Here is a 23971-nt window from a genome sequence, read left to right on the forward strand (position 1 = left end):
ACGTTTGATGTTATTTCTTTATGCTTAATGTATCAGTGTCATGCTTTTAACAAACTTCTTGCATTGTGAATGGTGGACCATTCGTGACCGGACGCCTCTGTGCTGTGTGTATTTCGCTCCGCTTATTTTACATGATGAATAAATGATCATGCTTGTATGTTGTTTTTGCACCAACACGTTTTATTTCTTTTCTTAATCGAATTATAGTTTTCTTCTCATTTTTCGACTATGGTAAGAATATCAGGACCGGTGATTGCAGCATTTTAACATATTGTAAATAGTTGCGCATTAAGAACCAAAATACCTAGTCTCGTAGTTTCTGCGTCGGAACCACGAGCAGCTTGATTAAGTGCTGGGCTTACTGACGCTTCTAAACGACTGCTGTTGCTAAGGCAATTGCCTAATTACAATACAGCTAGTTTCAACTATGCAGGTCCTAACACTTCACGTTCGCCTTAATCCGTTGATAAAAACCGCACCTAAGACATTTAGTAGCGAAGTTTGTCTTGCATTAATCCTAGCTAAATCTAATTCAGAAATGGCATCGCTTTGCAGAGAAATCTTAAGCGCACGGAGCAGCTCAATTTCTTTTTCTTTGTCATTAAGTATTCTACAGTAGCAGCCCTTTGCAATAACAATTTCATTCTTTAGATCTCCTTATAAGATACTGCCCACAGTCAGAGTCCTTCTCTGCCACAGTTTAACAGAAAGTGAACAGCTGTTCTCGGCGAACAATCTGGCGCTATGCGCAGCGGAGAGTTGGCGCTTACTTACGGGTAAGCGGGGGTGCAACAGCCCATATGTCTGCATCTGGTGATAAGTGGGACCACTGGCGCTTTGTTGCCAATGCGCGGTGGTGTTTCATTTCAGGCAAATATTAAAAAGCGGAGCCCACCGAAGTGTTGAGGCGAACGGCGATGATGAAGAAATCTGGACCGAGACCACCCGGCCGTGTACAGCGGACGCATTTCGACGGGGGCGAAATGCAAAACACCCCTTTATTTAAATTTAGGTGCATCTTAAAGGATCCCAGGAGGTCAGAATTAATCCTGAGTCCCCGACTACGGTGTGCCTCATAATCGCGTAGTGGTTTTGGCTCTTAAAATGCCAGAGTTCTTTTTTTTTTGGTCTTAGACCGCCGCAAGCTCCATGTTATGAGCGGCTTCTTTTTCTTCCCGAGCGCTCATGTCATGGCAGAAGACGCGCTCAAGCAGTATTTAAGTATATTCAATGTTAAAAATAGTTGCGTGAAACTAAAGCGACGGCTGATGAAGTTGAGAAAGCTAGAATACCGAGGCTGCCCCCCACACAACCACAGCGGTAGCGGCGTTCGCATGCCCTCTCATGCACGGTTGCGCCTCTAGCGGCGGGCGCTGGCTCTATATGAAACTGAGGCGGCAGTTTCGTGACCAGAAAAAAAATGGAAGGACTCTGCTACCACGGAGACAGGTGCGATGGACCATTGTCACGGGATCCTATCCATAGAACGATGCGTTGACGGCAGCGTTGACCTTTCTTTTGCTGAACACGTGCGGCACTGTTTCAAGGGCTACGACGCTGCGGTGCTGCACTCGGCGTCGCGGTTTCGATCCTGCTTTGCTGCGGCTGCTTTGCGATGAGGGCGCAATGCAGCAATGCTCGTGCACCGTGCATTCTGCGCATGTTAAACAACCCAAGGGGATCAAAATAAATCCGGAATCCTCACTATGGCGTGACATCATAATTAAATCATGCTTTTACCCGGGTAAGAACCCACAATTTAATTTTTTTAATTTTGCGCATCACAAGTTATTATGGCTTTTGTTTACAGATGTGCAATGTGAGCTACGAAAACAGCCTTTAGGCATTGATAGCGGCCAGTGCGTGGCATTGTTTCAATAGATAACTTCAAATTCAATGTGTGTTAAGATACTGCGATGTCGAGCGGAATCCGGGTACCAGGAACTATTAGCTTAATGAGCTGCAGAAATTGAAAGATACGCATGAACGCTCCATTCGCACTGAAGCCGTACCAATGACGGTGTCAAGTGAAATCCGAGGGCTCAAAAGTCAGCAACAATCGCTGACCACGCGCCTAGAAAGCGACAAAGAAGTGGACATCTGAATTAGGTAATGCACGGTGATAATTAACAACGTGTCAACTAACTGAAACAATTGCAAAGTCAGGCGTTCAGGCGACGAGCTCGTCTTGAAGATGGGCGCGTCGCTTATTAAACGGCGCAGCAGACAGACGAAAATGTTTCAAGTTTCATTCGCCAATCTCACGAACTAAGCTTCTCTGGCCAAGGCATCGCGCGCGCATAGAATCGGGCATTTTTCAACTAACAAAGCTGGATAAATCACAGTAAAGCTTTCCACCTACAAAACCAAAGGAACGGTTTTTTCGAAGCGTCACATGCTCAAAGAAAACAAGGTGGTCATGCGGGAGGATTTTTCAGCCAACAGTCATCGTGTTAGAGGAAAGCTAACCAATTATGCCAAAGAACTTAAATACCCATTGAAACTGCAGAATAACAAATATTTTACTAATGAAAAATGGCACGACTATGATGGCAGTGCTGACGCATTTATGTGAAATAGGACCATCCAGACGCGCAACTAGTGCAGCTAACTCCTCTCTGCGGCTTCTTCATTCTGGTCACACATTTGCATACTCAGGAAACTAGGAGAAAGCCAGAAGCGGCGGCGCTTGCGCTAACAATAGCAACCACCGACCGATGCTTACGCACTTCTGATGTCGGGAGATTCGAATGAAACAGACTGGAATGCTCTTGCGTCATAGGGCCGCAGATAGCTGACGTGCTTCCCATACTACGGGATGGGAATCGCTTCAGTCGATCGTGCGCCGTTCTAAGCGCGCGGGCCACTCGGGTAATCTCCTTTCTTCTCTTACATATATATATATATATATATATATATATATATATATATATATATATATATATAAAAAAGAGAAGAAAGGGGGTTAACCGAGTGGCCTGATTTTTATTAGTCATATCACAAGGAGCCAACATACAACACTGACACCACAGGCGAAATTACTTGTGCTTAATCAATGCAATAATATAACGAGAAATTAATGGAAATGAAAGTGGATCAAAAACTAACTTGACGCAGCTGGGGAATGATCGCACAGCCTTCGCATTTCGCGTGTGATGCTCTACCAATTGAGCTACCCTGGCGCCGTTTCCCCATCCACTTTTTGGGTATTCATGTTTCCTATTAGAACCGTGGGAGTGTTAGCCAGCGCCACCACCCACGGACCTTGGCGACGAATGTAGAACATCATTTCTGTCGCAAGCATTCACCATCGCAGGCGTTTACGTTCATATATATATATATATATATAAATATATATATATATATATATATATATATATATATATATATATATATATATATATATATATTCCTTCTATGCAATAGCGCATTTCGCCATGGGCATTTGCACTCGGTGATCCGAGTCTCATGCGACGTTTTTCGTCGCCGATCTTCTCCAGACACCTTTTTTTTTTCTTATTTCAGGGATGCCAATCGCTACAGTCCATCGTGCGCCTTTCTAAGCGCGCGGCGTCCGCGCATTACACTAGAACTTTCTGCGAACGCTGGTACGAGCTGCTGAATACCTTCCCCGGTGATTGATGTGGAACTGCTCGCGTGCCCTTATCCCGCGTTCAATTTCGAATCCTTTAGAGCAACAGCGAGTTGAGTGCAAAGTCTAAAGAGCATGACAAGTGGGTGTTTTGCTCGTGACGCCAATGGCAGCGACGAGGAGAGACGGTCCCTTTTTTTTACTTTTTTCTTCCATTCCGGAACACCTGAGATGGAATTTGAGCACGTGCAAAGGCACTGGCGCGTAGCTGAAGTGTTAGTAGCGGCAGGCGAATGTTTCGCGAACGTGGTATAAACAGAAATGCGACTAAATGAAGGATTTTCATTCACGTTGGCGCTTATTTGCGTTTGCATAGCGTCGTAAACAAAGTTCATTATCTCTTAGCCTAGTACATTAGGCTATATAAAATGTCGGGCAGCTATGAAATATTCGCGGTTGCAAAACAGAGGGACAATATATTAGCGTTCCAAAAGCAACACAGACAGCTTTTTTCTGGCCGCTTGCGCTGGGACTCTTTTCAGTATATTTTCCCGTACGTTTAGCGTTCAGGAAAACGCTGGATGACAATTTTTCACTTATCTTGCACTTTTCCTCATCTTGCGGGATTCCAGAGAACGGATTTGCCATATGCAGTGTCTCAGTGCCTCGAGTTGTCGATGAGTTCGCCTGTCTATGCTGTCTGCTAGCCTCCTGTTTAGCTCAGAGTGTCGAGCGACCGCCCCGAAAAGGCGTCGGTCGAGGGCTCGATTCTCGGACCAGCACCTTTTCTTCATATGCGAGGCTTTCTTTCAGAGAACCCCGTATGGATTTTCTTCTTTCAGCGTAGAATGTGCTTGAATGACAATATTCTTCTGCACGTTTCAGATTGTAAGCTAGTAAAATAACAAACAAATGTTACAATGTAGTTTAGAATACCCGAATTTCCGCGTAGACGGCCAGAAAACAAAACCGAAAAAAAAAATTCACGGGGATCGCAGATCAGTGCACTCTCTACGCAGATGTCATCATAACATTTTTAGAAATGCACAAAAAATACAGTGTATAACAATTACTCTATAGACCATCCGCATCTAAATATTTCTTTCAGTAAGACCACAACAACCCAGAAATTACAGCTGTCTTGACTGTCTGCTTTGATTTTATGGCGTCACTATGAAATGAAGCCGAGCTTACCACGTTGTATACTTTTTTTTAACATGCTTACATTGCACTATTTCACGGGTTTTACAAGGGCTACCTTCCTGAGCATTGATTGTCACCGATGGTATTTTGCGAGATTTTTCGTTCTCTAGAACGAAAAGTTATTTGATCTTAACCAAGGGTATTCTCTACAGTAATATTAGAGAGCTTTAGTAGAACGCAAGTTGCTTGCGTGAGCACTGCAGAGCGACCTAACGCCATTGTACGCTCGAGAGCACGGCGCGAAGTAGTGTTTTAGAATAGCGGTACACTGTAAACGAAAATAACTCTCTGGTGGGAGTCTAATGCTTGTCCTCTAGCGACCCCCCGGTTGGGAGTTCATAATACTCCGTATGATAGGAGTTGAGTTTTTACTCTGTTTGAGCGGAATTGTCGCGTGGAAGCATGTGAGTTTTCTTTTCTGTTTTTTTTTTAGTTTTTACTTCGCACTGGACGGAGTTTTTTCGACGTGCAAGGCGAGTGTATGTATCGCGTGAGTTTGCGTGAAGATTTTATATGCAGAAGCTATAGGCGTAATTTCGAAATATACACACAAGATCGCGTCATATTCAACAAAATAGGTCAATGAAAGCGCATGAATGATGACACACATAAATACTTGAGAAACGTTTAATGCACTACTTCGAAAGAGATCGAACGTTCACGCGACACACTAGAAGCAACGCTGGCAGTAATATAGCCATGATACTGTGTGCCTGGAAACTACCTAGGGAGCAGCTGCGCAGTTTTCTGTATTGCCACTCACGTGCTCGCTCATACGAGATATTAATCTTTCAAATTCACTGAAGACCTTAATCAACACAAAACTGTTAATTCATAATAGTGGGAAAAGGTTAATGGCACATTTTTTTGAAAATTAGCATGACATTTTGTGAGCGCTGAAGCGACTTCGTGCACTGCCAGTATTCGCAGCCGAAAAGTTGTGCGTTACTTACAGTGCGCAGCAAAAATGTGTATATGCTTCATCGCAAAATTAACTATGGGTGAATTAGTGGTAGCGGAGCGAGAATTTATTAGGCGTGAGCATGACCGGCACCAGCCGACGTAACACCGAAAGGTGCGTAGTGCTCGATAAAAAAATCGATTGGCATCGCTCAGTAAGCTTTATTTGAAGTACGTATACTTATATCCTACCATTCTTCTCGGGCGGGGATATCCGTACACAGACACATAAAAACAGTTGCTTGCACTCCGGTCTTCCTCACTGTCAAGGCAGCACATCAAGGAAATTTGAATATGCCATTCATGTGCGACTACCATGGACGTCGTCGCACGAACAGTAGCTGCTCTCGCAATTGCTACGCTGTCCTTTCAAGCATCACACCGGACGTTGTCAGCATGTAAACACCAGGGGCCCTATAACGTAAAACTATTCCAATATGTTTCTATTCCAATCTCCTGACGTCAAAATTGCGTAACCACCGACGCAAGCACCGGGCGGTCACCCGCAGGGTTGTCGGAACAGACCACTCAAACGCTCTCCTCGTTCATAGGAGGTCAGTTCTGTTTGCTTGAAAAGCGAACAACATTGCCTACACTGAGCGGCTTGTCGTATCTAATTGGCTGACAAGAGGCGAGGAGAACGCTCAAGTGGAGAGGGATTCACTGGGGCAGAGCCAGTGCACTGAAAATCGATAACCGGATGAAGAGGGTGGTGCCGGCGTCTGCGATTGGTCGGCTTTCCCTTAACTAGCTTGTGGTGGCTGGTCAAAAATCACGGCGGCATGCAATGGAAGCTTAAGAATGACGCTAAAACTGACCCTCAGCAAAGAAGAGTTGGCAGAATGAGGTGGTAAACGTGTCGAAAGGGCTCGAAAACGTTCCACTGCCACGCAAGAAGTTTTATTATACGCAAATACACTCATGCTCTCCGGCAGGTGCGAGTAGCCAGCGTCTCAGTGATCGGCAGCAGCCATGTTTTATTCCTTTCGGAATGGGGTAGCCTGCGGCTATTCCGAAGAAAATTCAGTTTTGTTCGGCATATTAATGCATCTTTATCGCGTACACGTCACTTTGACGCGGTGAGTTTGTGCGGTTTTGTGACGTCGCGTGACAGGCAGGTGAAGTGGGTGCAGCCCGAAAACTTTTTACCAATAGCCGAGGGCTAATGGCGAAAAGGGGTCGAATCAGAAATAACTGTTTTTCTTTTTTCTGTCAAATCATGCATAATCACATCACAAATATCACGCACATCACATCATATCATCATACACATCATATCAGATGGGGAGGTATCGTGGTTTTCGTGATGCAGCGTGACACAGGTGAAGTGGGCGTGGTCGGCAGAAGTTTTTGACCAATCGTGGAGGGCTGATAGCAGAATTGGAATAGAAAAGTTTGAAATAGTTTTACGTTATAGCGCCCCAGGACTTAAAAGCCGTATTATGCCTACTGAAGAACACATGCCAAAGTCATCCAATACGAAAGCACAGTCAGAAAGCTAAGCCGAGATGAGTTGAGTTGAGCAGCTTCCAGGTATATCTAAGCCTTGTTTCCGCACTTGAAGACGTTGCTCTTGCATTCATCGTTTTCAGCAAAGTGATCACAGCTAACGTACTTGAGGGTGAAACACAATGAAATTCAGGCACGCCCATAACACTTTCAGGAAAGAAATAGCGGAAATAAATTGACCAAAAGCTGTTGCGGAACGCTACTTCACAGGTGGTTGTGGTGGCAACAACTTTATTGAGATTCTGCTCAGTTATCTGGCAGGCCCGAGTCCTAGGATGGCCCCTCACGAGGAGCGACCCTTTCGGCCCAGGCAACGAGGGTTTTTTGTAGTTTTTTATCCGGCGTTCTGAGCAGCTCCTCCCACGTCTGTTGTGAGGGAGCTGGCAGGAGCGACCTGGGAGGGGGTTAGCCCTTGCACCCCAAAGAATGTGATTTTGGGCAGCCAATGTTTGATTTGTTCAGTTTTGACATATTGGGTTCCATTGCCCGTTGATAGTTATGGCCAGCCAATGTGGGCTGGGGAACGACTTAGTTTGGATTCGACGCAGGATTGAGACTTGTGCTCGCGTGAGGCTTGCGTTTGGAGGCGGGTATATTCGCCTTTTTTGCTTGTAGTAGTTTGTTATTTCGTGGGATGTCGTCGGTGCCTCATCCATGGGATCCGAGTCTGAGGGGCACACCTCCCGGTTGATTAGGCCTCGGGCTACCCAGTACGCCTCCTCATTCCCTTGATTCCCCGAATGGGCAGGGCCCCATACGAGTTCAACAGTATTTTCATTTGTAAAGTCCCGTAGGACTCGCGCTGCACAGACGCCTATGCTGCCTCTTGAAAAGTGGACTATTTACCTTTTTGAGTGGGTAATGATAGCTTGCACGGAGGGATTCATGATGGCCAAAGCAATGACAGTCTCTGCCGCTTCCACGGTGGACGATTCTTAAGAGGCTAAATGAGTACTTCACAGACGTAAATAAACCACCAGCCATGAGCACTGCCAACTCCGCCGAACGCGGCCGGTCACTGGCGTGGCGCAGAGCCTCATGGGAAGCGCCACATGACGAACCTGTTTCGGCGGGAGGGGGGGGGGGGGGAGTTTCTTTAAACTCCCTGTGCGGAATTTTCACAAGAGAACAAGATTTTGAAGCGGAGTAAAATCACGTAATGTCGCCTTAATCCTGCCGCGGTTAGCCAACGGAGTGAAACGAGGGAATGCCGCTGTATTGCTCCCATAGATCGGAATAAATGTTCAAGGACGGAGAGTTTTTAAGGCACATCGCCTGTTGAAAACTCCCACGTGGGTTTATTTACGTTTACAGTGCACCGAGCCAAACGCTAACAGGGGCAAACGCTAACAGCTGTGACGCCACTTCGATGTGAAAGTTCACAAAGCACAACAAAATAAAATGCACACAAAGCGTTAAACAGAATCTAGTGCTCTATACGGACAACTGCCACAACGGTCGCACCGAACCCACTTTGCATTCGACCAAATGGTAATGATCATCATGACATTTTGCTCGCGACTCCATCTGTAGTACAAGCAGCCATTTGGAAATGTATGACGTCTGAGTTCCCGCAGCGCGTAAATATACAGAAGCCACAATAGTACGGTCTCTATATGTAAGCCCCAAGCGCCAAAAACTAAAAAAAGAAAGCTTCTCGGAAACAGCATCCACTTGTCATTAAATGATTGCACTTTACGGTTCGAGCGTCACGGGATAATCTTAAGCAGATAAGAGCATGTTACATTCGAATGAACCAGATTGTGCTAGATGACGACTTGTCAGACAAGAAGCCGGTGGTTGTCGCCTCGAGTGTGACGCCACGTGTCGAACGCAGAACCGTTTTTTTCGTAGAGTCAGCGCCTCGCGCCAAACTGCCGAAGCAGCTGAGCCGCGCCAAGCATAAAGTGCGCCACAGCATCCTGCCCTTTATGGCACAGGTAAATTAATTATGGGAAATCAGTTCTACGGAGGCCCGCAGTGGAGGTGGGGAATGGAATTTTCTTTTTGGCAAGTAAATTATGTTTGTGTTATAAGAGTTTGCTTGCGCCTGCTCTTATAAGGAGCAGCAACACACGAAGCGCCTGGTAAATACAGGTTCGCCGTATTCACTAAGCGACGCGCCGAGCGCAAATAAACATCTGAAAACACCTCTGCTTAACCACTTGGTTAGAAGCGCAGGTGCAAACTTTCAAGATATATAGAGCTATTTCAGTGACCGTTAGCTTATCCGCGGCAGGAAGAACGCTACATGTGTGTCATAAGCTTAACCTTCTAAAAAAAAAAAAGAAAGTGTTTGCGTCGTACGAATGCCGAGGAAGCTACCACGTGTTCTAAAGTCAGGATGTAAAAATATCTGTACCGCGCTTTGCGGAATTCACTCCTCAAGATGATCTGCGTAGACAGACCTCAGCGCACGTGGTTTTGACGATTAAACAAAAAAGCGTTTCGAACGGCACAAAACAATATTTCCGGTTTGGCGCGATTGCATTTTCGGCAATAATTCTACTGTCCTTGAAACTCGGCGCACCAGGCTACCAGGTGTTAAAGAACTCCTGGTGGTCGAAATTACTCCAGGAGTCCCCCACTAGCCTCGTAATAAACCATGGAACGTAAAACTCCGTAATTCTCAAACTCGCCCATATGTTGCGCTGTCGGAAGCACGGGAACGCAGATTCACTTTCCCGCAATGTGAGCGAACCGCCATGCGTGCATTCTGGCCAAGAGGACACGTGATCTACCTGTACAGTCCACCACCAGAAACGCATCCGCTACGACCTCGAGTGATCAGTGAAGACTCATTTACTACCTCTACCACCTAAATGTTTTTTTGTGTGTGTGTGGAAAAGGATAAATCTGTTTGTTTTTTTCTTTCATAGTTATTCGGTACCTGTTTTTTTTTATGCAGCACCGATTTAGAGACGTTCTCCACAAAATATTATTTTCTTTATTTTTTTCAGTTTCAGCTGATAACTACAAGGAGTACATACTTTCCTATTACCATGTAGGTAACCTCTAGTCCAAAGTTTTTTTTTTCAATGACCAACGACAAATAGCCATGTTCCAACTTTTCATATGTATTTCTGCAAAGCGCACTATTCGCTTGAATGACAAAGCGCAATTTGCATTTAGTTCTTGGAAATAATTCAACAAATACCTCTCAAGTTATGCACTTTAGCGTTTACACGTTGACAATGAGAAATTTAAGTAGCGAAGACAATCTGCTTGGCCGTAACTGCAAGGCTATTGCAAAACTTTATGGACAACCATCCTTAAACAAACTTAACGTCTTATTTGCGACTAGTAAACCCCTGCAATATACGTTCTCTTCTGACACCACGACGTTATGTGTCATTGCGGTGGTGAGGAACGAGCGCTTCCTAACGTTTCCGCGCACATGCCTTGCACTCAGAATGGAGTGAGGCAGCCGATGCTAGGGATATTGTATAGGGCTCATGCAGTAACTCTAACCAAAGCCATCGCCCAGCGCCAATGACTTCTTCAATCCCCAAGTGAAGGAATGCGCCACGGGTGACGTCACCACCTGTCCCATCTTGTTACGTGCTGTGGTAGGCTGCCGAGCCTGTGTCGTCAAGCGCAGTTTGACGACACAGGCTCGGCAGCCTGTGTCGTTTAAAGCCGCACTATCTATTTAAAGCCGCACGGGTCTATTTGTTATCGTAGAGAGGCGCCAGCAGTCGACCTAGTCGGTCTGGCTGGCGCCGTCAGCTATATGTCAGGTATTAAACAACTGTTTGCTTGCTGCAAATATTATGTAAATTAGTGCAGGAAGTTCTTATTGCCTACTCCCAAGAATTCGTCTCTCTTCTTCATCAAAGTGTCGATGTTGGTCGCAGCTTGGTGATCGAAAAACCCGATTCGGAAGAGCTTATCCCTGTTTTATACGTCTACGAACTTGTTTCTTCTGATCCGAGCCGTCTGCGAGAACTTTATTAAGATAAACCCACTCCTTGTCCGGTTCAAAAGGCTGCCTAGTGACTGCGAATTATGAACAGTTTTATTGGGTTAGCAATTATACAAAAACTGCGAGCACCTTTCCGCCATCGCTATGGTGCTGCGTATAAAGTCCAGGTCCGACAACATCGTTGGCCGCACGTCGTATGCTGCAAGTGCGAGTGAAAGCGCATACGGGTGAGCTACGGATGGTGGCTCGACCTCGTCCGCGCAAGCAATGGGAGAGGGGAGGAAGCGTACCGTCTCCCATTGCGCGCGGGGGCGTTCTACTTTGGCGGTGGCTGCGTATAGCACGGACGCTATCTTGAAAGAGATGTGGTGCTCCAAGGTGAGCCAATGATTGGTATTTTGGTGTGCGCTGTGTTCTTGCCACTTAGTTCGTGTTGAAGCAAGAGGCAGGACGAAGGTAAATTCGCTCTGTGCTGTGTCGGTCTTCCTCACACTAGCGTTTTGATAGTGAGTGCCCACGGTCATCGACTAAGGTGTTCTATGTTTTCCTGTGCATGCGAGGCAACATGCTTGCTTTATTTAGTCAGCTAAGCGAACGTTTACATGTTTATACGGCCGATGAAGTTATTATGTTTACTTCTTATAGCTCTCTATTAATTTGCTATTACAATGGATGCTTAGCCTTGCGGACGTACCTGCTACTTTCTTCCATGGCGAAATTTTAAATACAATTTTAGTTGTCACACGTTATTCTTCAAGCATGCACGTAGAGTGCCGATTTGTGTCCTTTATGATTTGGTGCAAATCATCTGTAGCATTGTTGAAAAAAAAGGTAAACTCCGAGCCGCAGCTTCCAGGAAGAGGCATTATTGAGCACGCATTCTTTTTGAACTTAGTATTTGCAGCACTTCGCCTAAGAAGGTAAATTATAACCTGTGCTATACGTCTGCCCACTCAGTTTCATTGTGCGGGAGCGCCGGCATCACGAGCGACATTGGAGCCAGCTGTGGAAGGCGACGACTACGACGGACGCGAGGCGCAGCGTGACACTCTTGGTCATGGCTGGCCAGGAGTAGAACCTGCTCGTGTGTACGGGAAAACCACACCATTGCCATATTGGTGTCATACGTAGGTCCCCGGCGGCCTTCCGGGATGGACCACCAACGTGGGGAAGGCAGGCGCCGCCCTCTCCACAGCCAGTAGCGTCTCCTGCCCCGACCTGTTGTGGTGCGATCACCGCATTGTGAGCTGCACCTTTTGTGTTCGAAGAGGGTCTCATCCTCGGTCGCTCCTCCTCTGTCGTCGTCATAGCGGCTGGCGTGGTACCCGAGTGCAGCGTGGTCTCCTACGTGCTGCGGTAGCTCCCGGTGGTGCCGCTGGAGAAAGCCACTGCCTGCGCGGGGGATATTACCAATGCGGTGGCTTAGACACCACCTCCGAGAGCGGCTGCGTCCCTCGGAAGTACAGGTTGCGGACTTCCACGTAGTCGGATTAGGAAGACGTTGTGAGTGGTGTCCGGCGCTACAATCCCCTCTGTTGTTACCTGCGTGATGCGGTGTGGTGTCCGTGTGGTGGTAAAGCATTGAGCGTGTAGCGGTACCTCCAGCGTGCACTCATCAGAACGAGATCAAGGAGGCAGCTCAGACCAGGTGTGTGTGCAGCAATAGTATAGGACCTTCGGGTTCGTGGAAGACCTCGGCAACTCGCAGGCTGGACGACCAGGTCTACCGCTTCTTCGAGAGGCGTGCCTCGGGAAATCGAGCCAACTCTATGGCCTTCGGGTTCCTGGACGACCTTGGCGACTCGGACATTCCCTGCTCCGCCGATCCTCGTTTGGTACAGCAGTCTACAAGTTCGGCCCACCACTGGCGGTGCCGCGCCGTCGCTGAAGGCCACCGTGGGCCAGCGCCATCATCCTCTAGGCACAGAGAGGAGCAGTATGGGAGCGCCGGCACAATGAGCGACATAGGAGCCAGCTGAGCCCGAAAACGATTGGCGACGGACGCACGAGCAGTGGCGGGAGGCGAGGTGGGATACTCCTGAGCCTCCTGGTGTGGGCTGCGCTACTTCGCCGTTCCCACGCAGAATCCATGGTTGTTAATCATCATTTTTGGCTTTGTTGTGTGAATAATTAAAGCAGGTACGGAATTTCAGCAGGTATTGTTTAATACGAGTATATTCCTGTAGGCTTTCTTCGTAATTTAACTACACACTCCCCCTCCCGCTTCGAGTACTGATATCTCAACTCAATACAATGTCTTTTATTGATCTAGAAATGTCATATGAGGAGGTTGATGGCATTCCGTTTGGCTAAATATTGCCGGACTCATCATGAACGTACAATGCGATTGAAAGCTAGACGTATGTTACAGAACCTCAAGTGATCATACTGCATATGGAGTCCTAGGTTAAACGACGCTACCATAGAGCAGCTTTTAGATTGGAACGGAAAACCAGTGAACAATCAGTGAATAAATCAGTCAATCAAATCATCAAATACTTATCCATGTGCGTCAAACAGGATACACCACGCGTGAGCATTTCTCTGCAATGGGAGCAAGCTTTCTGAGAAAATATAAGCGAACAGAGCATTTTGCGGGGTAAACGTTGTGGACATACCTTTTTGCAAAATTTCCTACGCCGATGTTTAGCAGAAGGGCAAAGCGACCATCCAATCTGCCGTGGTTGAAGTGCGTCGCAATGAGGACAGTTGTGACAGATGAGCACTGCGCTCGAGTGAAAGAGCACGCGGCAGCTACGACGAGCGTGTGCGGCGCCGACGCCACTTGGAGCAGAAGAGAGCCGCCGTCGCGCAGACTCAAAGAATTTGGTGTGTTGCAGACGATTCGAGCGACCCCACATGTCTTTCTGTCGAGTTGTTTTGCAGCATTCATTCGGAGTTTAAAAACATGTGCATGTCGCAGGCGGCAGTCGCAGGCGAAAAGTGTGTTCATGAAGAATGAGCCCGCAGTGAAGAATAGTGACGACGCATATCTTATTCATCTTTAAATGACAGGAGCTGGGGTTTATCACTAGGTCTCTCACATTTTCCCCTGAATCAGATGTAAAATGGAACTACGTCGTTTCCTCGGCATGGCGGAGCCCAGCCTGCCGGCTTCGAACCAAAAAGCTAGCTATTTCTGACTCATTTGCCCTCTTCACGAGAACTGAATTGTGTTTCACACTAGCGCTACCCCTTACCTCCCCTCGGGATTCACCTCCGCTGTCTTCATTAATTGGTTCTCGTTATTGAAGGACATATGCCTAGCATGTCCCTGCCGATGTGTTTTCACTATAACAGTGAAAATTAATGCTGATTGAAAGCATATTCAATTAAATAGACACTGGATATTCATTCCAATAATTATCGGTGACGTATGACTGTTGTGGTAGCCGTGACGTGCTTATCAGGACTAACTGGCATTTTGATGTGAAATCAGAAGTTTACCAGCGTGAGGAAGCACTGTAAATGTGTGGGTTCAATACGATAATATTCCAGATGATATTGTGTGCTAGCGCATTATTTTTTACCTGGCGCACAAGCTGTATAACTCTAGCCATCATTCAGTAATATGCCGCCTTTCATCAACAGGCACTCGAATAAAGCTACAGCAGTGGGCAGCTTAATAAATATCTGCTGAAGTAGAGCAACATGCGACTGTCGAAATTAGGTGGTGCAATCCTATACAGTAACCGATTTACGAAGGCGAATTAGAAAGTATTTGTGGTATTTCGCAGGCGAATTGCGGCTGTAAATTTGTAGTCAACATATCCATTCCCAGTGGTGCATCTTTTTTTGACCGGCCCGGTTCTATCTGCGTGTAGCTCCGCGGCAAGGCGCTGCTGCCAGTTGAAGATGGCGGTTGTGCTTCACACGTCCACGGCATACAAGCAACGAAGAGTGATTCGTTTTCTATGGTGCAATGGGCGAACGCTCATCGAAATACACGGAGAATTGCAGCCAACGTACGGGGAAAGGTGTCACGCTTTGAGAAGTGTAAGGTGGTGGTGTTGTGAGTTTCACAAAAGGCCGTGCAGACTTGCATGACAATGAGCGTTCTGGGAGGCCGCGAGCGTCCCTGACTGACGACAACATTTCATGCTTAGATGCAATGGTGAAAGCGGATCGGCGTGGTGCACCTCAAGGACATTTTCTGGAAACTCCGCATTGCGTATGAGAGTGTATACGACATCGTTCACAGATGCTTAGGGTACTGGAAGGTTTCATAACGATGGGTGCCTAAGCTGTTGGATGACATGATGAAAGGCTGGAAAATGATTGCTTCGCTGAAACATCTGCAATATGCCGAGGAGGGTGAAATTTTCCTGGACCGCATTGTTACTGGCCAGGAAACGTGGACTGTGCATTTCACGCGGGAATCGAAACAGCAGAGCATGGTGTCGAAACATCCGCGTTTGCCTCCAAGAAAAAAAATCCCTTCCGCGCCCTTTGTTGGGAAAATGATGTTAATCGTCTTCTGAGATCACCGAGGACTGTTCCTACTACATTTCATGCCACAAGGGGAAACCATCAATGCCGACAGTTATCGTTCCACACAGCCATGTCTGCTGGCTGCCATCAGGGGAAACCGCCTGGAGTTTCTTGATGCCAACAACGCGGTTGTCCTCGACGACAATGCGAGGCCACATGTGGAAGCCAGAACCGCCGACAAACTCCGGCCATTTCACTGGGAGAGTCTGGACCACCCACCATAAAATGCGGGCATCCCACCTAGTCATTTCCAGGTTTTCGGTCTGCTGAAGAAGCTCCTGACAAGACAGCGATTCGCGTGCAACGATGAAGCCAAGACAGCACACCGACGATGGTTCCTCATTCAGCCGGGTGAATTCTACCACAGGGAAATGCCAAATTAATGCTGCGATGTGACAGATGTCTGAACCGGTGTAGGAAGCGTGTGGGAAAATAGTGCAAGGTACGTAGAATAGTACGTATATTCATAATTACGTGTATGTTCCTTATTTCGGCTAATGGAAAAAAGAGGCAAAGATTTTCTTATTCGCACTCGTAAAAGTGCTTCGTCAAGTGATTGGCTCCAAATAGTGCATTGCAATCGCCGCTCTTAAGCAATTTATGTTAAGGTCAGATAAAGAAGTCTTCTGAACCGATAAATTAAGCATTGCGATTCCTCGTTATAGAAATTTCAAATTCTTCCTCCAATGAAGAATGTGAAGTGAAATTCTGCAACTTGGCATAGGCTCGTTAAGTTGACTATTTTGGCATGTTGATAGGACATGGATGCAGCGTTTTGCACACACTGTTGTAAGCCTTCTCTCGTGTGTCCGTGCCGCTTCTCTGCCCTCGTATTGTGCGCAAAAAGCTGCATTGATGGCATAGCTTGTACTGAATATGTTTCTGTCATTTGAAAAACAAAAAAAAAACACCTCGTATATTATACGCGAACTGTTTGCTCTTGCACACGTAATATTCACCCCCGTCGCCAGCTGTAGATGCAGCGCGCATTGTGCTGCACTAAGCCAGCTGCACGTTCGGTGACGAGCAAGCATAGAAAGTCTTGTTAGGCGATAACTCGCGTTCAGGGCGCAGTAAGAACAGACTGGGCGTTATTGCGGTTGTCCTTTCCTTCTTTCCACCAGTACCAGCAGTGCCCTGCAAAAGACGGTCGCTATAGTATCGGCGCCAATTATTGGCCTGTATTCGCAAAAATATCACAAACTAGAAATGTAAAAAAACACTTGTGGGGTTTTATGAGCCAAAATCAGGATCTGATTATGAGGCACGCCGTAGTGGGGGGACTCCAGAAATTTAGACCACCTGTGGTTCTTTAACAAGCACATAAGTCTAAGCAGACGGGTGTCTTCGCATTGCGCCCTCATCAAAATGCGGCCGCCGTGGCCGTGATTCGACCCCGCAACCTCGTACCTAGCAGCTCAGCACTATAGCTAATAAGTGACCCCGGCGGGGTGCTAACATTGTTCCCAAGGGAACATTCCAGCCAATGCAGATGCTTGACATATCATTGACGAAGGTCGCCAGCCAGTGGCAAAGATGATTTCCGAAAGAGAAGCTTTCTCAATTCGCCATCTGGTCTATATAGTTGGCCTGTTTAAACTCAGGAAGATAGAGAGTGAGAAAACATTCTACAGAATGCGGACGTCATACAGTGTCGAAAAACATTTGCCTTAAGGATGCTACGCATAAACAAATTGCTCAACGCACGTGCAGAGGAGATTTCAAAATATATTGACGTCATTTTAGATTCTATGCGTTTGTTATAAGCTAAACGCACGTGTGACAAGGTGTAGAAGCAACACCATAGTCATGCGGCAGATCTCTTGACGCACGGTAGGCTTTGATTGCAGCATGGCTACCGTCGGCCATTGATTGGCTACGCGTTAATTGACCCTCCTAGTGACGAACGCCTAGAAGTTATAATAAATGGGAATAAAGTAAGAGCAAATACGTTCGTGCCATTCGGTAGACATGCGTTGAATGTAAGCTGCAACATGGCGCCCGGGATCGAAGGGACCCCAAGGCTGCTGGGTGGTGCCCGCATATGAAAAATTGGTTTAATGAGTACCAGCAACTTGAACGTGGAGCGGTGTTTAGTTCTCCAATTTGTCGTATTACGGCGACGCCGTGCAGTCTTGAAACCCCTTCGAACGCGGGCGCCGTGTTGTAGCTCATGTTAAACGCAACTATACATGACAATCCGCACAAAATTCGCAGTGAATACAGCGAATATTGCGGAATGAATGTAAGATATTTTATTATTCTATTTTTCATACATGGCTATACAAGATACTAGCGAAGCTTTTTGCAGGCACACTACCAACTAATCGACAATTTTAGCTTGATGCGTTGTCTACCTTTATGTGAACTTATAAACGGTCTTAGCTCTTTGAGATTTGTTGATTGCAAAATGCAATCAACACCGCTTGAAATTACGAAAAAAGGCGCTAGGTAGCAACTGCAAAACTTGCTAGCAAAAAATTTACGGCCGAGTACTCGATGTTAACGGCCGATGTTTACCCTGTGTACGTAATTGTGTTCAACCCATTTGACCGCGAAACCCATTGTTATTCGCTGCAAATCCCAACTGTGTACTATTGCTCGCTCGCAATGGAAACAGACATTTTTTTTATTCAGATACCCTAAATGCCCTTGCTGGCATTACATGGGGGGGGGGAGGGGGGATAACAAGATATTTAAAACACAATTGGAGTGGAAAAGCAATATAGAACACCGTAATACAGGTTACCGAACACGACAAAAAGTAAAGAAAGAAAAAGAAAGAAACGCATACAAGATGAAAAAAAAAACTTGGTACAAAGCACGTAAATGCACTTACAATTGGTCAAAAGCATAAAATACTGTGTTTTCGTGACATGCGTACTTAAACTACGCTTCAAATGGCTTACAAACGAGTCATGATCATGTATAGAAGCAATTTCTTTGGGCAACTTGTTCCAGTGATGAATATGTGCATATCGCACGCATACGACTTTTCGTCGTACGCTACAATCACATCAAGCATAAGGTCTTCGTATGGCTCCATTCAAGAGCGCTTTCTGGTTGTTGGAGATTAGGATGCCGTCTTCTCACGGTTTTGTTGTGCGTCGCGCAGATACCGATTTAAGCTGGCGAAGCGGAAACAAACCCAGTCCCAGACAACGCGGAAGAAGTACTCGTTTTAGCAAAAATATAAGAATGTCGCTTGATAAATTTCAGAAAAAAACGTCAATTAAGTTGAAAGAGCTTCGGACGACTCTCACAGATCTCAAATGGCGACTGTCGGAAATAAAATAGCGGCTTGATTTTGTAGACATCTTGCGCATAGGCGTTACCAACATGAACGAAGTCTTACAGAAACCACACGCCCGGTTTAAAAGCATTGAGGTACAATAGACAAAGCAACCAGATCTACTAGTCGACGACGTTAATAATTGATTGCGAAAGGCTAACGTAGTTTTCAAGGTTATTGCAGAAAAGCCAGCAGGAAATGGCACGACACAGAAAGAATATTCTGTTAATTTGCAACACATCATCTCGGCATTCAACAGGACGAGACACAAATAGGACGAGAGACACAGAACCATGTTCGCCCGAGTCTCCAAATAGCCTGCAGTCTTTAAGCCCAATTTCACTAACCTCAACTGTCTGCAAACTCGCTGAAAAGATGCTGGCCACACGAGTTTCCTGGTGACTTGAACGCCACGGTAAATATCACCCTGCTCAAATTGGATTCCGTTTTTACTTGGGAACTGAAGACGGACTTTCTATCTTATCAGACGATGTTTTACAGGTTTCTCCACACAGTCACGCTGTGCGCACGGTAGTAGCAACAGACATAACGAAAGCTTCTCACAATATAGACCATGAAATCATTATAGCCAACCTCATCGACCTGGGACTTCCACCGCGGGTGATAAGATTCATCTACTCATTCGTTCAGAATCGCACATTTGCGATTAGAGTAGATGGAAGGCAAGAAGGATGCTTCACATCGAACAGAGGAGTCCCACAAGGTTCGGTTCTGGCTCCTCTTCTCTTCAACGTTGTTCTAATACTTCTAGCCTGGCAACTACATCGGATTCCAGATGTGAGGTTCTTAATCTATGCGGATGACGTCACTTTGTGGTCCGTGCATAAAGATATATCTAGACAAACTCAACAGCTTCAAGAAGCCCTTGATGTGCTGAACAACTACTCTCGGAAAGCAGCATTGGACATTTCCGCCCAAAAATCAAGCTATGTTGTGGTGGCCAACAAGATAGGACGCACAAGAATCACGCAGCAACCCTTTACATTTAGACTCGGCACAGTGACAATCCCTAAGGCTTCTGAGGTCCGCATACTGGGTCTCGATATTCACCAATCCGGCAGTGGTGCACACTGTCTCCGTAAAACCAGACAGAGTTCGACAAAAACACTTCACCTTATTCGTCGCATTGCAGCAAAAGCAGCTGGAGCTCGTACTGACGTAGCTCGACGGTTGGTGCGTGCAGTCTTGCAGCCACGAATTTTATATCAAGCACAATTTCAACGGCTGACTTTGGCACAGCTGGCACAGTTGGAGACGATTAATCGCGATGCTATGCGCACAATCACAGCACTGCCCCGCATCACTCCGATACCAACCTTACAGGAACATGCCCAGCTCAACACAATGGCAGAGCTAATTTTGCAACGTGAAAAAGCACGTGAAATAAAAAAGCAACTTATTCCGGCTGTCGCTGCGTTGCATGCTCATTTTCACCGCGGCTCTCGGTGACAATCAGCCCTATCCAATGCCTCCCTGGGAATTCACCAGCATCACAACTAATAAGCCGACGAAGTTACGACGCAGCGATACAACAGGTACTATTGACGAACACAACATCGTCGATGCATCATGCGTTAACACCTGCAAAGTCTATACGGATGCTGCCATTCTCCAAGACAATGGAAGGACATCATTCCTGAGTACTACGCATAATTTCATCAGCGGCCACCAGCGCTATTTATCTACGGAAGCCAGCGCTCTAGTAATGGAACTTCAAGCCATCTACGACGCTGTGCAAGATGCGACATCTAAGCTGCCTACCATCAAGCAACTAGATACCTTCACGGATTCTTTAGCGGCTATTCAGGAACTCAAGAAGGTTGATAAGGCGATGGAAATCTGCGAGAGAATACACACTATGAATAGTAAGACAGCTACTTGCGTCAAGGTACACTGGATTCAAGGCCATTCAGCGAACGCTCACAACATTGATGCTGACCAGCAGGCACACTGCCCTCCTAATCCTGATCCTCCACCTATTCTCCTCCCATCCCAACCCCGTAACTCGCTGTGAGCCCGTAAAAATGTTCTCCCGCAGGACACACGCGCTCTTATCCCACCGTGTGTCTGCTCCCTCCCCCTTCACCTTACTAGGGCGGAGGAAGTTAGGCGGCTTCGGGCCGGGGTGGCCCTTACACCGGCTGTTGTCTCAAGGTGAAACTGGTCGCATTCACCACTGGGTGCTACGTGTCCATACTGCTCCGTTCCTGTGGTGGAATCAGATGCATACCACCTAATATGGACATGCACGGGTTTAGAATCGGAACGCTCACGTCTCCTACTGCAAGCCAGCCTCCGCTACAGTGTGACAACCAGCTATAACCGCTGGATACATGACAACAGATTTCACAAAACACTGCTTCAATTCATACACAACACAGGTCTCACAGCACACATATAATACACATATACGCTCCATGAATTATGCCTTAAGGGCAAGCCTTCATCGCAATAAAAGAAAAAAAGTGCACGGACACCTTTACATCAAAAGCAATTACATTGCACGAGCAGTTGAGGAAGTGTTGAGGTTTAGCAAGCCTTGATATGCTTGCTGAACCTGTATGTAAAGAAATAAAAAAAGTAAAATAATTTTGTTTATATCTTTGCAACTGCACTACTCACACGTTTTACTGTAGTGTCGTTGCGTAGAGGAGCGAGCCCATTATTCGCTCGTGCACGCTCACGCTCACAGACGGCGCCACTGGTACACTACGCATGACACAATCAGAGCCAAACTGAACCTTCTACTTAGCCTTAAAAGATGCTTAACTCAGAAGATCCGAGTGCGAGCTGTCGGACTTTAGAGAGCTCCCTGTGTCTGAGCTGCAATAATCAAACTCAAACCGGTGCCCATCAAGAGTTGTAAGGTTCACCAAGTCCACATCCTCGTCGAAACTTCACCGTTTCTTAGCTATGGCACCCTCGCGTTCAACACCTACGGTTGGCCCACAAATTACGTGAATTGACGCGGGAAACAAGACAGAAGGATGCCAAATCCCACTAAGGACCTATGACCATGGCGGGCCCGCTAATAATAGGCAGCGAGCCGGACTGCAAGACAGACTAGCACCCCCACTAGGTGCAAGTGGGTAAGCTTTGTAATGCGTGATGGAATGTCACTAGTTTATTAATGCTTAAGCATTCTTTGGTGAGCACCCCGGCGAAACCGTGTCTGGCCCGTAACGCCTGGTAACTGTGAAGTAAGTGCGTAATTGGTCAAATTAAGACATTCAGTCATCATAATAGTTTAAGTGTAGATGACTTAAAGCTTTAGATTTGATTTTTTTTATTGGCCAAGTGGTGGTTGCCAGGACGTAGATAGTTAATGCAATAAAGAAGTATAGATGATGAGAACCACTTATTTGTAGATTTCATTTGGTAAAAGATCATGTCCGATGACTATGGTAGTCCCTGATGTGAAACTTGAGCGCATCTGTACACGTGGTTTAATTTTGCGATATACTGAGGCAAAGAATCTGTAACCGAAATCACCGCACCGACTGGCAGTGGGCCACTGCCGACAGCGCGTTCGCAGAGGGCACAACATGGTGGCGCTAGCATGATGAGCAGCATCGTAGCGAGCTGTGGAACAAGACGATGACGAACCCACGATCAGTGGCACGAGTGCGTTCGCGCGGTTACGCTGAGGGACGGCGACGCTCAGCCTACGAACCTAAGAGCTGTGCTCTAAAATGCGTTGTGGCAGTGGTTAGGCTGAATTTATACGATTGCCTTGAAAGTGTCCGATGTACCGAGACGAGTTCTTGCAATGAAACCAAAGAAACCTAAGCTTGGTGAAGCACTGAAGCGGCGTAGGAACCCTGAATGACAATGGGAATAGCGTAGGTGGCAGAAAGAACAACGAGAACAGCGACAGGAACTAGGAGATAATCAACAGCAAGAGGCGGAAAGCAGGCGTTCAGAAGCGCATCGTAAATGACGTTACATCGCGACGCTTGATGAAAAAAAAGCAACAAAAATTCTAGGAATGGTCTACTAATGCGTAAGCATTCCTTGGCTCTGGAAAAAGCGACGGGTGCAGATGCATAAGCTGGCAACATATGTAAACAAAAGCGCAGTAACAGCAGAGCTACAGAATGCTTATGCATTAGTAGAGAATTCTAAGAATTTGTGTAGGATATTATAGGGGGCTTAAGTCATTTCCCTATCCTGGTGCCCGCATATCCTCAGCGGTGAGTGTACAACATTTCATGTATCAAATTGCGGCTGCATCCCCAGTACAGCCTACCTGATCTTTTTCTAACGTGCTGCGCCCGCTACGGGCTGCATCAAGCCTTTACGGGCTAAGAATGCGCTGCAGCTCGACGCTCGACTGTCTCTGCTCAAGTAACGCGACCTTCAGAGGCTGTCCCGTTGACAATTAGCGGTAGAAAACGCATACATGTGCATAGCACACGTGGCGCTGAGACGTTTAGAAAGCTTCATAATTGCAACATATAATCGGCACACAAGTGTAGAAAACGATGAATGTCACTTTTCTTTAGCTGTTATGGTCTGTACGCATATACGTGCAAAATGAATGGGTTTTCTTAACCTGGTAATTCATGACAGGAAGTGTATCCTTTTGAGCCGCAATCTCGAGAGGTTTCACTAAAGCTAACACGCCTGCACACCCGGAGAATCTCTTTAGAATTATAGATCGCTAACTATTTCCAAGCTTGTTATAGTGCAAACCATTGCAACATTGTGGGACAATTGAGGGTCATTCCCTTTTCTTTACTTCAAGGAGACAATATATTACTAAATGCACGTGCCGTCTGATGACGCACATCCCCCATCGTGGGTAGGAGCCACACGTGTGACAGGCTACAACAACAACAACAGCAGCTTATATGCTTTCGGCATTGTAATTTACTTTCTATTTCATCATCTGACCAACAAAGGCAGAAAGTTGCTTAAAACCGCGTTGTGTTACAACGGTGCTTGAGCGCCGGTAACAAATATATCTCATAGCAAA

General features: G+C 46.5%; 1 protein-coding gene across 1 annotated transcript in view; it reads right to left on the reverse strand.

The window, feature by feature from the left end:
* Positions 1 to 13995, reverse strand: part of LOC135902770 (monocarboxylate transporter 12-like) — a 70223-nt gene extending 56228 nt beyond the window's left edge. The window contains exon 1 of the mRNA XM_070532981.1: positions 13808 to 13995. The gene's annotated coding sequence lies outside the window, so the exon portion shown is untranslated. The remainder of the gene's footprint in view (positions 1 to 13807) is intronic.
* Positions 13996 to 23971: the final 9976 nt, after the last annotated feature.

The sequence above is a fragment of the Dermacentor albipictus genome, chromosome 2, assembly GCF_038994185.2.
Source record: "Dermacentor albipictus isolate Rhodes 1998 colony chromosome 2, USDA_Dalb.pri_finalv2, whole genome shotgun sequence".
Classification (NCBI taxonomy): Eukaryota; Metazoa; Arthropoda; class Arachnida; order Ixodida; family Ixodidae; genus Dermacentor; species Dermacentor albipictus.